At 32.3% G+C, this 14,851-nt stretch overlaps 1 protein-coding gene and 2 long non-coding RNA genes across 3 annotated transcripts in view; 1 reads left to right on the top strand and 2 right to left on the bottom strand.

Annotated features, from left to right (window-relative positions):
- LOC143084046 (uncharacterized) overlaps positions 1–14,851 on the bottom strand; it is a 242,736-nt gene that overhangs the window by 91,637 nt on the left and 136,248 nt on the right. The window lies entirely within an intron of this gene.
- Positions 6,854–14,851, top strand: part of LOC143084045 (uncharacterized) — a 96,015-nt gene continuing 88,017 nt past the window's right edge. Inside the window, exon 1 of the mRNA XM_076260463.1 lies at positions 6,854–6,950. The gene's annotated coding sequence lies outside the window, so the exon portion shown is untranslated. The remainder of the gene's footprint in view (positions 6,951–14,851) is intronic.
- Positions 9,179–13,616, bottom strand: LOC143082075 (uncharacterized). Its single transcript, XR_012980262.1, has 2 exons — positions 13,518–13,616; positions 9,179–9,537 (listed from the first exon to the last, which is right to left on the bottom strand). It is a non-coding gene; the product is annotated as an uncharacterized LOC143082075 (long non-coding RNA).

Here is a 14,851-nt window from a genome sequence, read left to right as displayed (position 1 = left end):
GATCATACAATATTCATATACCATTCCAGTACTGAACATGACATGTGACACTTGATCATACAACGTTGATTTACTACTCCTGTACTGAACATGACATGTGTCACCTGATCATACAACATACATAAACCACTCCTCTTATGAATGTGACATGTGACACCTGATCATACAATATACATTTTCAACTCCTGTACTGAACATGACATGTGTCATCTGATCATACAACATGCATTTACCACTCCTGCACTGAACATCACGTGACAATTGATCATACAATATACATCTTCTACTCCTGTACTGAACACGACATGTGTCACCTGATCATTCAACATTCATTAACCACTCCTGTACTGAACATGACATGTGTCACCTGATTATACAACATTTACATACCACTCCTGTACCCAATATCATGAGCATGGCATATGACACCTGATCATACAACATACATATACCACTTTTGTACTGACCATGACATGTGTGACACCTAATTATCATACAACATGAATTTACCACTACTGTACTGAACATGACATGTGACACATGATCATACAACATTAATTTACCACTCCTCTACGGAACATGACATGTGACACCTGCTCATACAATATTCATTTACCACTCCTGTACTGAACATGACATGTGACACCTGATCATACAGTATTCGTTTACCACTCCTCTTCTGAACATGACATGTGCCACCTATCATACAACACTAATTTACCACTCTTGTACTGAACATGACATGTGACACCTGATCATACAACACTAATTTACTGCTCTTGTTCTGAACATAACATGTGTCACCTGCTCATTCAACATTTATTTACCTCCTGCACTGAACATGACTTAATCATACAACATTGATGTGACAGCAATGACACTCTTATACTTTATAACGTATAACATAGTAATGACACTTTTAACACTCACACCAACATTTGACATAAATATGTCATTCTTATTCCCCATACAAACATATTACATAACATTGACATTTTTATACGCAACACCAACATGTGACCTAGCAATGACACTCTATTACTCAATCTTATAATATGACATAGCAATGACACTTGCATACTCAACACCAACATATAACATAACAATAACGTTCTTTTACCCAACACCATCTCAACTCCATCAAGTGCTCAAAATTAACATGTGATAAAGCAATTACTTATAAACTTAACAGCAACATGTGACATAGAAATTACTCTTATACTCAACACCAACATATAACATAACAATAACGTTCTTTTACCCAACAGCATCTCAACTCCATCATGTGCTCAAAATCAACATGTGATAAAGCAATGCCACACTTTATTAAGCACCAACATATGACATAAAAACGTCAATCTTATACCCAACACCAACCTCTGTCATAACCATGACACTCTTATACCCAACACCAACATGTGACATAGCAATTACTTATAAACTTAACAGCAACATGTGACATAGAAATTACTCTTATACCCAACACCAACATGTGACATAGCAATTACTTATAAACTTAACAGCAACACGTTACATGTGACATAGAAATTACTCTTATACTCAACACCAACATATAACATAACAATAACGTTCTTTTACCCAACAGCATCTCAACTCCATCATGTGCTCAAAATCAACATGTGATAAAGCAATGCCACTCTTTATTAAGCACCAACATATGACATAACAACGTCAATCTTATACCCAACACCAACCTCTGTCATAACCATGACACTCTTATACCCAACACCAACATGTGACATAGCAATTACTCTTATACTCAACACCAACATCTGACATAGAAATTTCTCTTATACTCAACACCAACATGTGACATAGAAATTTCTCTTATACTCAACACCAACATGTGACATAGCAATTACTCTTATACTCAACACCAACATGTGACATAGAAATTTCTCTTATACTCAACACCAACATGTGACATAGAAATTTCCCTTATACTCAACACCAACATGTGACATAAAATGTAGCAGTGACATTATTATACTCAACATCAATTTGCTACATAGCAATGACACTCTTACACTCAGCACAAACAGAAGGCATAGCCAAAACACTCTTACACTCAACACCAACATGTGACATAAGAATGACACTCTTATACTCAACACCATCATGTGACCTAGCAATGACACTTTTATACTCAACACCATCATGTGACCTAGCAATGACACTCTTTTACTCAACACCAACATGTGACATAAGAATGACACTCTTATACTCAACACCATCATGTGACCTAGCAATGACACTCTTTTACTCAACACCATCATGTGACCTAGTAATGACACTCTTTTACTCAACACCAACATGTGACCTAAAATGACACTCTTATACTCAACACCATCATGTGACCTAGCAATGACACTATTTTACTCAACACCAACATGTGACCTAAAATGACACTCTTATACTCAACACCATCATGTGACCTAGCAATGACACTCTTTTACTCAACACCATCATGTGACCTAGCAATGACACTCTTTTATTCAACACCAACATGTGACCTAGCAATGACACTCTTTTATTCAACACCATCATGTGACCTAGCAATGACACTCTTATACTCAACACCAACATGTGACCTATCAATGACACTCTTTTACTCAACACCAACATGTGACCTAGCAATGACACTCTTTTACTCAACACCAACATGTGACATAAGAATGACACTCTTTTACTCAACACCATCATGTGACCTAGCAATGACACTCTTTTACTCAACACCAACATGTGACCTAGCAATGACACTCTTTTACTCAACACCAACATGTGACATAAGAATGACACTCTTATACTCAACACCATCATGTGACCTAGCAATGACACTCTTTTACTCAACACCATCATGTGACCTAGCAATGACACTCTTTTATTCAACACCAACATGTGACCTAGCAATGACACTCTTTTATTCAACACCATCATGTGACCTAGCAATGACACTCTTATACTCAACACCAACATGTGACCTATCAATGACACTCTTTTACTCAACACCAACATGTGACCTAGCAATGACACTCTTTTACTCAACACCATCATGTGACCTAGCAATGACACTCTTTTATTCAACACCAACATGTGACCTAGCAATGACACACTTTTACTCAACACCAACATGTGACCTAGCAATGACACATTTTTACTCAACACCAACATGTGACATTGCAATGACATTCTCACGCTCATCACAAACGAGTGACACCTTTTATAGGCAATGCAAACTTGAAACAAATACAAACATGGCTTATTGCAGTTCTTCACTTATACTCAACACAAACACACACCATTGTTACATTACGCTTATAACAGCTCATATGATATGAAGCAGCTGATATACACCAACATTTTACACAGAAACACCACTAAATACTTTCTAAGCTTTGATCATTATTTTGAATCGACACAAAATACTGTTAATCAGACAGGTTTAATGGACAACAAATATTTGTTAGAATTATATAAAGTGGGGCCTCATTTTATTCGTAACACGGAACTGAATCAGATAGTAAAGGTTTTATTTTGTTTCCTGACGAAAATTATTTTGTAAACATTTGATTTTAATGAGAAGTTGATGAGAACAAGTTGTGTTAACATCTTTAGTCAGATAATGTTAATTCTACAGATCTAATGTAAAACATCTTTTAAAAATAACAAATACTTGACAGAATTATATAAAATGGGGTCTTATTTTTCTTGTCTCGTCGTCCTGAATCAGAAAATATAACTCGTTTTAATATTTTTTGAAAAAAAGTTTTTTTTTTTACTTTTCTTTATACTGATTCTAAACAAAATCATGTTGTTGATCATTCTACTTAATCATTGTTAATCAGACAGATTTAATGGACAACAAATATTTGTTACAATTATATAAAGTGGGGCCTCATTTTAATTGTCATGTCCAGCTGAGTCCATTGATATAAATATTGTTTGTGTTTCTTGATAAAAGTTTTTTTTTAACCTGACAGTTTTGATGGAAGTTCTGACATCTCACAATAAAACATGTTGTTTATTTGTTGTTTATGTAGAATATAAATACAAGTGTGACTGGTCATTTTATTCAGTTTTGACCACTGATTCGTGTGATATATATTTTGTTTATATTTATTACACAACATTGTCCAGTTTATGACACAAGTTTTGATGTCTGTTATATGTTGATATTACAGTATGGACAGACACCATTAATGTTGGCGGCTGTGGAAGGACACCTGGAGGTAGTGATGTACCTGGTCAGTCACGGAAGTCAGTTAGAGGCCACATCCACCTACGTAATGATAGATATAATCACCTTACTCTGACAAAACACCACTTTATACAGAATCTACACAAAATACTGTTAATCAGACAGATTTAATGGACAACAAATATTTGTTAGAATTATATAAAGTGGGGTCTCATTTTCTTCGTAACACAGAACTGAATCAGATAGTAAAGGTTTTATTTTGTTTCCTGACGAAAATTATTTTGTTAACATTTGATTTTAATGAGAAGTTGAAGAGAACAAGTTGTGTTAACATCTTTCGTCAGATAATGTTAATTCTACAGATCTAATGTAAAACATCTTTTAAAATTAACAAATACTTTACAGAATTATATAAAGTGGGGTCTCATTTTTCATGTCTCCTCGTACTGAATCAGAAAATATAACTTGTTTTAATATTTCTTGAAAAAAAGATTTTTTTAACTTTTCTTTATACTGATTCTAAACAAAATCATGTTGTTGATCATTCTACTGAATCATTGTTAATCAGACAGGTTTAATGGACAACAAATATTTCTTACAATTATATAAAGTGGGGTCTCATTTTAATTGTCTTGTCCAGCTGAGTCCATTGATATAAATATTATTTAAATTTCTAGAAAAAAGTTATTTTTTTAACCTGACAGTTCTGATGGAAGTTCTGACATCTCACAATAAAACATGTTGTTTATTTGTTATTTATATATTTTGTTTATATTTATTACACAACATTGTCCAGTTTATGACACAAGTTTTGATGTCTGTTATATGTTGATATTACAGTTGGGGAGGACACCATTAATGTATGCGGCTGTGAAAGGACACCTGGAGGTAGTGACGTACCTCGTCAGTCAGGGAAGTCAGTTAGAGGCCACAGACCCGGTAATGATAGATATAATAACCTTACTCTGACAAAACACAACTTTATACAGAATCTACACAAAATCATGTTGTTAATCAGACCGGTTTAATGGACAACAAATATTTGTTAGAATTATATAAAGTGGGGTCTCATTTTATTCGTAACACAGAACTGAATCAGATAGTTAAGGTTTTATTTTGTTTCCTGACGAAAAATTATTTTGTAAACATCTGATTTTAATGAGAAGTTGATGAGAACAAGTTGTGTTAACATCTTTAGTCAGATAATGTTAATTCTACAGATCTAATGTAAAACATCTTTTAAAAATAACAAATACTTGACAGAATTATATAAAGTGGGGTCTTATTTTTCTTGTCTCTTCGTACTGAATCAGAAAATATAACTCGTTTTAAGGTTCCTTGAAAAAAGTTTTTTTTTTTTACTTTGATTATTCTACTGAATCATTGTTAATCAGACAGGTTTAATGGAGACCTACTATTTGAGAGAATTATATAAAGTAGTGTTTTATTTTTCTTGTCTTTTCGTACTGAATCAGAAAATATAACTCGTTTGATGTTCCTTGAAAAAAGTTTTTTTTCAACTTTGATCTTTATACTGATTCTAAACAAAATCATGTTGTTAATCAGACATGTTAAGGTAGATCACAAGTATATATTTTTTGAGACAGAATTTTTTCATAATTTGCCAAAATGAAGATTTTATTATGCTCTTTTCAAAAATTCAATAAAAAGTATGGGTCACCGTGCTATTTTTCAAGCTATGGGTCGTTGAAAATTGCCAAAATTTGGTTAGTTTGTTCATGAAAAAACACATTAGTGTGCATAAAAAAAATTCTATGAGATAGAATTTTGAAATAAATTGTGAGAAGAAAGGTTTCATAATATGTTTTAAGAAATTAAAAAGAAAACATGGTTTCACCGAACTTGTTTTCTTGCTACAAGTAAAAATAAAAAAATTCCCTATTAGCACAGTATAAATTTTGTACTAAAAGAGTTATTTCCCCTTAAATGGCTCATTTGAAAAATAATAATTTTTATACCAAAAAAATTGATATTTGTTAAAATATTTTGAATAATACGATTTATTAACAATTTGTCTTCAAATAGAAAAAACAGTCTAACCATTGAATTGCAAATCTGTCTCCAAATTTGCAGATTTGGGCAAATAATTAGACCGATTTTGTACTGCGATTGTGCAATCAAAGATGGCGGTATACCATGAATCTACCTTAAATTGACAACAAATACTTGCTATTATTTAACTTGTTATACTTATATAATTAAGAGGTTACTATTTGTTTACTTGTTTTGTTGAACTTAATGAGGGTTTGGATGGGGTTAAATGATTAAAGAATAATGCCTTTAAAAAATTAGAGAATAACGGGCACAAAAAATGAAGATTAGAGAAACATGAGAAATGCATGGTCTACTTTTTGAAGATTAGAGAAAAAAGGGGTTAATTTTTTGATGATTACAGAAAAAAGGGGGGAAATTAAATGTTTACAGAATAACAGACCCCCCCTCCAGACCCTCCTTAATCAGAAAATATTCTTTAGTTTATATATATTTTAATCTAACATTTATTGTTTTACCCGATGTTATACTACTTACATTTAGATAAATTGTTTGACTCCTCTCTTTATTTGTTATCACACACCATTAACATGTTTATATTTTTATATTGTTATAGTATGGACAAACAGCTTTACATTTGGCTGCTGGGAATGGAAATATTGATGTCACAAAATGGCTAATAGATCAAGGATGCAGTCCTTGGGTGAAATCAAAACAGGTAACATTCAGTTTTATTCTTATTAGACAGATACTTTATTCTCTAAAGACTTAATACCAGTCAACAGAGAAAGTACAATGTATATACAAATACAATAGTTAAGTGTAAACAGATGCAGTGCAATAATGTAAACTGTAGTACATCTTTATGATGACAATAATGTAAAATTATATATAATGAAGTACATCTATTAAACTAAATATGAAGAAATCAGTCTGGTGCTTTACGTTTACATGGAGGGACTATCTTTATTTACAAAAGAATGTATACTTTTTGAATTCATATATAGAACAAAAAATTCACTTGATATGATGTGAACCAAGTATTTAAAATGGTGTAGGGATTATCAATTATTAACATAAGTTGTAAAACTGATGAACCACAATTCATCAATATCAACACACAAAGATAACTAATACAAACTTTTCATCTGAATGGTAACCAATCAAATTGTTTACTTGTGTACATACATAATAAATCTTGTTAAATTTTATTATTGATATGTGTCTTTTGTTGGCTTACACTACCAATATACCTTTCCACCAATTATACACTACCAACATACCTTCCACCAATCATTCATTGCCAACATACCACCAACCTATCATACACTAGCAACATATCACCCACCTACACAGCAAAAATTGCATACCCGTTTTTCATGCGTAAAACAGGCGTTTTACGTATGTTATAAAACGTACGTAAAACGCATATTGAGGACCACGCATGTAAAACGCCCGTTTGAAACGTATGAATTACGTATGTTAAACGCACGTAATACGTGCGTGAGCGTAAAACATGCGTTAAATTATTTCGTATTACGCCCGTTTTACGGGTAAACGCATGTTAAACGCCCGTTAAGTTCTAGCAAATCATGCGTTATACGTATGTTTGTTTATGTCCTCAACACCCGTTTAACGTTTAACGTATGTTTTTTTATGTCCTCAACACCCGTTTTACGTATGTTTTTCTTTCTCTGCAACAACTGTATTCATTTTTAGTAGTCTTCAAAACCTGTTTTACATGGGGGTTTTTTCCACAGCACCCATAATATGTATGTTCTTGGGTTTTTTTTGCTTCTACACCAGTTTAATGAAAGTTTTTTTTGTATGGGGTAACGCATCATCTGTTTAACATTTTTTGTTGTCCACAAAAAAAATTTTTACATGGGTTTTTTTTCCACAGCACCCATAATATGTATGTTCCTGGTTTTTTTTTGCTTCTACACCAGTTTAATGAAAGTTTTTTTTTGTATGGGGTAACGCATCATCTGTTTAACATTTTTTGTTGTCCACAAAAAAATTTCCAAACACATTATATGATTTTTTGGAGTTTTTTTCTGGTTGGTATAAATGGATAAACCATAGATATTTGTCTTTTCTTATGTCAACACTAACAATTTGATTCTTTAAATATCTTCATGTATGTATATAAATCAATGAGTATATCCTTGTAGTATTTAGTTGGAAATCAAAATGACAACATTTAAATACGATGGTGTTGTCTGTCTTTTCAACCTTTGCCTCCCTTCCAGAACTGTTTTTGGCAAGGCATACATTTACTGTGCGCTATCTTACAATTAGAATTGAAGCACAATATTTTATGACAGGCTATACAAATGATCTATATCCATGAAAAAACCCTCATAAGAAAGATTATCAATTACCATTTAGAATGAACTATTTGCCTTAAACATGTTAAAGATGTCTTTTGGTCTTTATGCTGGTTTAATTGATGTATACGCAATATCTCCTTTTTTATACTCAGAATATAATCTACTGAAAAGAATTGGTTATACTGAAGCCAATGTGAAGAAAAGGTACATGTATTAAGGATTAAACATCATCTTTTTCTGTTGGTCAATGGAAATTTTTTTCACTACAATTGTGATTTGAATTGATTGTTGGTTGGTTCTATGATAGAATTTGCAAAAAGACCTCAAAATATGATGGTCATATAAACACTACAAGAGGGACGAAAGATACCAAAGGGACAGTCAAACTCATAAATCTAAAACAAACTGACAACGCCATGGCTAAAAATGAAAAAGACAAACAGAAAAACAATAGTACACATGACACAACATAGAAAACTAAAGAATAAACAACACGAACCCCACCAAAAACTAGGGGTGATCTCAGGTGCTCCGGAAGGGTAAGCAGATCCTGCTCCACATGCGGCACCCGTCGTGTTGCTTATGTGATTACAAATCCGGCAAACAGTACAAATTTGGTTATTTCAATTCTATTTATTTAACAACTACATTTATTTTGGGACCTGATATTCACAATCATACAAAATGTGTGTACCATAGTTCTTATTTCATTAGCATTATGTGGTATTTAAATGTACTTGTGGTTGACATATATACACTCCAAGTTTACTCTGCCTTGCTCTTGGTCTCACAAAACTGTTTAACTAGTACTGTTAGTATTATTTAAACTTTTCTCCTGTTTACAATATTATAATTTTTGCACATGAATTCCTTCATTTACTTGCACTTCTCCTTGTAAGATTCCAAGGTCATGATGATATAATCCTGTTGTTCATAATCAATAATCCATCCTTCGAAAGCTTTCTTCAGCAGCTGTAATGTAAAAACTTTTTTTAATGGAATAGCAAAGTATACTTAAACATAATTTTTATTCAAATCCCAGCATGAATATATGTAGATGTTTGTCAGGAATGGAGATATGTCCTTTTTATAAACACAAGTCTGCTTTACTTATCTCAAAACTAAAAAGTCTGATATACATGTATCAGTGAATTACTGTAACGCAATACACCAAATATAGCCTATTGCTAATATCATATCTGAGTGACTGACCATTGGTCATTCTTAAAGGCTGTACAGTCTCTTGTGGTGAGTTGTCTCAGTGGCAATCGTACCACATCTAATCTAATTTTTATACAAGTTAGAAAACTGTACATTGACTTATCAGTATGTATCATAACTAGAGACTGTGTCGCTCACCTTGGTCTATGTGCATATCATAAACGAAGGACACATATGGATTCATGACAAAATTGTGTTTTGGTGATGGGGATGTGTGTGTAGATCTACCTATACTGAACATTCTTGCTGCTTACAATTATATCTATCTGTAATGAACTTGGCTCAGTAGTTAAAAAAATATTGTGAAAATGTAAAATAAACAGCTGCTGCATGAGCGCATGATACGCCCCACGTCTTGTGTGGAAGTTTTATGCAATAATCATAAATAGTTTCTGAGAAAGTTTTAAGCAATAACCATATATTGTTTTTGAGACAAGGCGGGACATGTGAAACCCCCAACCCTGTTTTTTTTTTTACTAAATATCACTTAAATAAAATTTTGAATCAAAACCAAAAAGTATACAGATCTTTAGATTAATATAACAAAGAAGTGTGTAAAGTTTTAAGCAATAATCATAAATTATTTTTGAGATACAGCGCGACATGTAAAAAAAACCTCCCCCTTTTTTACAAAATACTCAATAACTCAAAAATGAAATTTTGAATCATCACCAAAAAGTATACAGATCTTCAGATTAATATAACAAAGACATGTGTAAAGTTTTAAGCAATAATCATAAATTATTTTTGAGATACGGCACAACATGTAAAAAAAACCTCCCCTGTATAACAAAATACTCGATAACTCCAAAATAAAGTTTTGAATCATCACCAAATAGCATACAGATCTTTAGATTAATATAACAAAGAAGTGTGTAAAGTTTTAAGCAATACTCATAAATTGTTTTTGAGATACGGCACAACATGATGATGATGTAAAAAAAAACTCCCCCTTTTTTACAAAATACTCAATAACTCAAAAATAAAATTTTGAATCATCACCAAAAAGTATACAGATATTAAGATTAATATAACTAAAAAGTGATTAAAGTTTTTAGCCATAATCAATAATCGTTTTTGAGATACGGTGCGACATGTGAAAAAAAACACACCCCTGTTTTAGTTACAAAGTGCCGTAACTTAAAAAGTTTTAATCTTATTTTCACCAAAAAGTATACAGATCATTTGACCATCAGAAGAAACAACTATGTGAAGTTTCATGAAATTTGAATAAGTCGTTCTCAAGTTACGGTGCGACATGTTTACGCCGGACAGACAGACAGACGGACGGACGGACACCGGACATTTGTATACCATAATACGTCCCGTCAAAATTTTGACGGGCGTATAAAAATTGACTATAAAGGGCAATAACTCCTTAAGGGGTCAATTGACCATTTTATTCCTTTGATTTATGTGTAGGTCTTACTCTACTGTACATTATTGCTGTTTACAGCTTATCTCGATCTATAATAATATTCAAGATAACCACCAAAATCTGCAAAATTTCTTAAAATTACCAATTCAGGGGCAGCAACCCAACAACCGGTTGTTCTACTCATCTGAACATTTCAGGGCAGGTAGATCTTGACTTGATAAATAATTTTACCCATGTCAGATATATATGCTCTAAATGCTTTGGTTTCAGAGATATAAGTCAAAATCTACATTTTACCCCTATGTTCTATTTTTTAGCCATGGTGGCCATCTTGGTTGGTTGGCTGGGTCACCAGACACATTTTTGAAAATAGATACCCCAATGATGAGTGTGGCCAAGTTTGCTTTAATTTTGCCCAGTAGTTTCAGAGGTTAAGATTTTTGTAAAAGTTAACGACGGATGCAAAGTGATGAGAAAAGCTCACTTGGCCAAGGCCAGGTGAGATAAAAATGATGTTCAGGTCAGATAAACACTGCAGACAACACCCTACACTATGCAATCATTCCTAGCTACATATATAGTTGATAGATTGATTATAGTATCTGGGAAAAAGACATTACCATGAAAACTAACACTAACCAATGAACAAAGAATGAGGTCAAGGTCAGATGACACAGGTACACCTTACAATATTCCATACAATACTTATATTTGACCTAATTGTTTATAGTACAAATGTAGTAGTATCTGATAAATAGACCATACCTAAAAAAAATAACATTGTCCTATGAACCATGATAAAGGATGAGGGGCAGATAAAACCTAACAGACAGACATATTCATCCTACAAACATATTTTGTATAAACCATATATACAGATGATCTATTGCTTACAGTAATGCAGTATTTGAGAAACCAACCAAACCACACATAAAATTAATATTGACAAATTTAATGAACAATAAATACGAGACATGCTAGCAGCCAGCACGAAGACAATAGATAAGGAAAAACTGTACAGTTGATAAAAACTAGAGAACCTGTGTCTCGCTTACCTTGGTATATGTGCTTATCAAACAAAGGTTCACTCTACAAAGTTAACAGCTGAAGACAGACCAAGGTCAGATTAATGCTGCTGGATAGACATGCAAATCATCTGACACACCAAATATATTTTAATTTATGGAAGTTCCCTTAGTTCTCAATTTCAAAATATCAAGCTTTTCTTAACACTAGTACATAGTATGTATATCGATAGGTGATTAATAAAGGAACTAAAAGACCAAAAAAATATATAGGCCAATGTGCTTGTTTTCCAGATATTAGCCATTTAAATTTTGGCAGGAAAATGTTCTCTCTTTGATTTTTTATAGCTTTATCATTGACAATTTAAGTTCTAAAAATTAAACTATTAAAAAAATAACAAAGATTTTATAAGACTTTTCCAGACATGACAGATGGCATACAGTTTTACATCTAAAAGATTTATAGAAAGAAAAATGGGGGTCAATTGGGGGAATTTTTTAAAGACAATAAATGAATAAAACCTGAGAATTCTGATAATCTGACAAAAATCACAAAACATGACAAGCAAACATCCTTAAAGTAATATATATAGTAAATGATAAATTTTGTAGACATATTTGGAAATTGTCTTTGAATAACTCAATGTATCTATAATACTAAAATTACGAGGTTCAATTTGTCAGCCGTCATCGGGTAAAAACGACAAATCAAAGAATTCAACTCTATATATAACTAATATAGGACAATGGTGTAGATTAAAAATTACACCACTCCAGACCCTTTTGTTTTCAGCATAATTAATATTGACAATAATTAACAAGTTCCGGGTCGAATCTGATACCGATACAAATATTATATTCAGCTATTACCTTATCTGTACATTCCGCATTTGACAGGCGCACCACCAAACGGTGTATTTAGGATTTTGCTAAATACACGGGTCATAATCAAAGGACTGACACTACTAAGTTCAATCATTGTCAAATTGTTCCCTATTGTAGTTTTATTCAGCAATCAGAAAGACTTTCTAAGATAACTAATATAGGACAATGCTGTTGATTAAAAAATACTCCATTCCTGGATAGCCAGGACCTTTTGTTTTCCAAATAATTAATATTTCCAATAACTGATAAGTTCCAGGTCGACGGGTTCAAACAGAAAGTTTTGAAAGCAGAGAAAACTGTGTATCTTATAATCGACATGACTTATCAGATGACAATACCAATTACTAAAATAAGGCTTAGGCATAGTTATATACTTTAATTCAGTCACGGGTGTGTACTTGTCCTATATATATATATACAATGTATGCATCATTTATATTTACCTAAAACTTAATTTTCTTTCCTTTTAACAGCTTGTTAGATCTATACTATAGTATATACAGGATCTGATCATACACCAAAGAACATATTTGATAAACCAAAGAAAGAAAAAATAATAATAGTTTTATATAAATTAGTATATAAAAAAAGTTTAGATTCTTTTTACCCTCCCTTAAAAAGATGATTATGAAGTTTATGTTTAACTGTTAGTCTTTAAATAGTATATATATGTGTGGCTATGGCTATGGCGCAGAATCAGGGTCAAAAATACTTATTTACGTGATTGTGAATCTGCTATTAAACATGTCGCCTCTTGTTTTTGGTGGTTTACTGTTGTTCAGTCTTTTATAATTAGTTTTTTAAATAGTGGTGTGTGGACTTATGGTTGTATTTTTGTTTTGTAAGACATAAGTTTCACTTCCACTTGTAAGTTTTGAATGTCTCTTTTAATTTTTCTGTATCATCATGACCATTCTTTTTAAGATTAACAACTCATGGAAGGATTTGACAAGACAATTTGTGTGCTGTTAAATAAAGGCAACAGTAGTATACCGCTGTTCAAAACTCATAAATCCATGGACAAAAAACAAAATCGGGATAACAAACCAAAACCGAGGGAAACGCATTAAATATAAGAGGAGAACTGTTAAGCTATAGTATTGGTTGACTTTGCAGCAAAATCAAATTTGAAGTTAAACAAGTTTTTCAGTATATAGTCTAACAACCAACTAGTTTTCCCCAAATTGCTGATATCATGCATGATTTTAAGGTAATTTTCATTCCAGCTATTTGAACTTATGACCTATTTGTTGATCTTGTCTTTTTGAACATAAACATCGGGGCCTTTTATAGCTGACTATGCGGTATGGACTTTGCTCATTGTTGAAGGCCGTACGGTGACCTATAGTTGTTAATGTCTGTGTCATTTTGGTCTCTTGTGGACAGTTGTCTCATTGGCAATCATACCACATCTTCTTTTTTATATTGTTGACCTGCCAACACAAGGCCATGGCAAGTATAGGCTGACCAATTATCATGATTATTTATCTTGTTTTTTTACCCCTTATTCTGATGCAGGCAAAATGACATACATTTTTCAATCACCAAGTGGAAATGTCATTATGAGAATTTACAATGTACATGTACATCATACATGACAAATTGATAGCTACAGCTTATACATGTAATTGTTTGCTACAAAACAGTATATAATACTTACCAATTTATATTCAGTTGTTGGAATAGTGATTGGCACTGAAAAATAAAAAAAAATATACTTAATTTTCATGCATACATGAATAATAATAATAATAAATATAAAGCAATTGTTTTGAAA

Source organism: Mytilus galloprovincialis, chromosome 7 (genome assembly GCF_965363235.1).
Source record: "Mytilus galloprovincialis chromosome 7, xbMytGall1.hap1.1, whole genome shotgun sequence".
NCBI classification, from domain to species: Eukaryota; Metazoa; Mollusca; class Bivalvia; order Mytilida; family Mytilidae; genus Mytilus; species Mytilus galloprovincialis.
The sequence above is the reverse complement of the archived record's forward strand: the minus strand, read 5'-3'. Positions and strand labels throughout refer to the sequence as shown.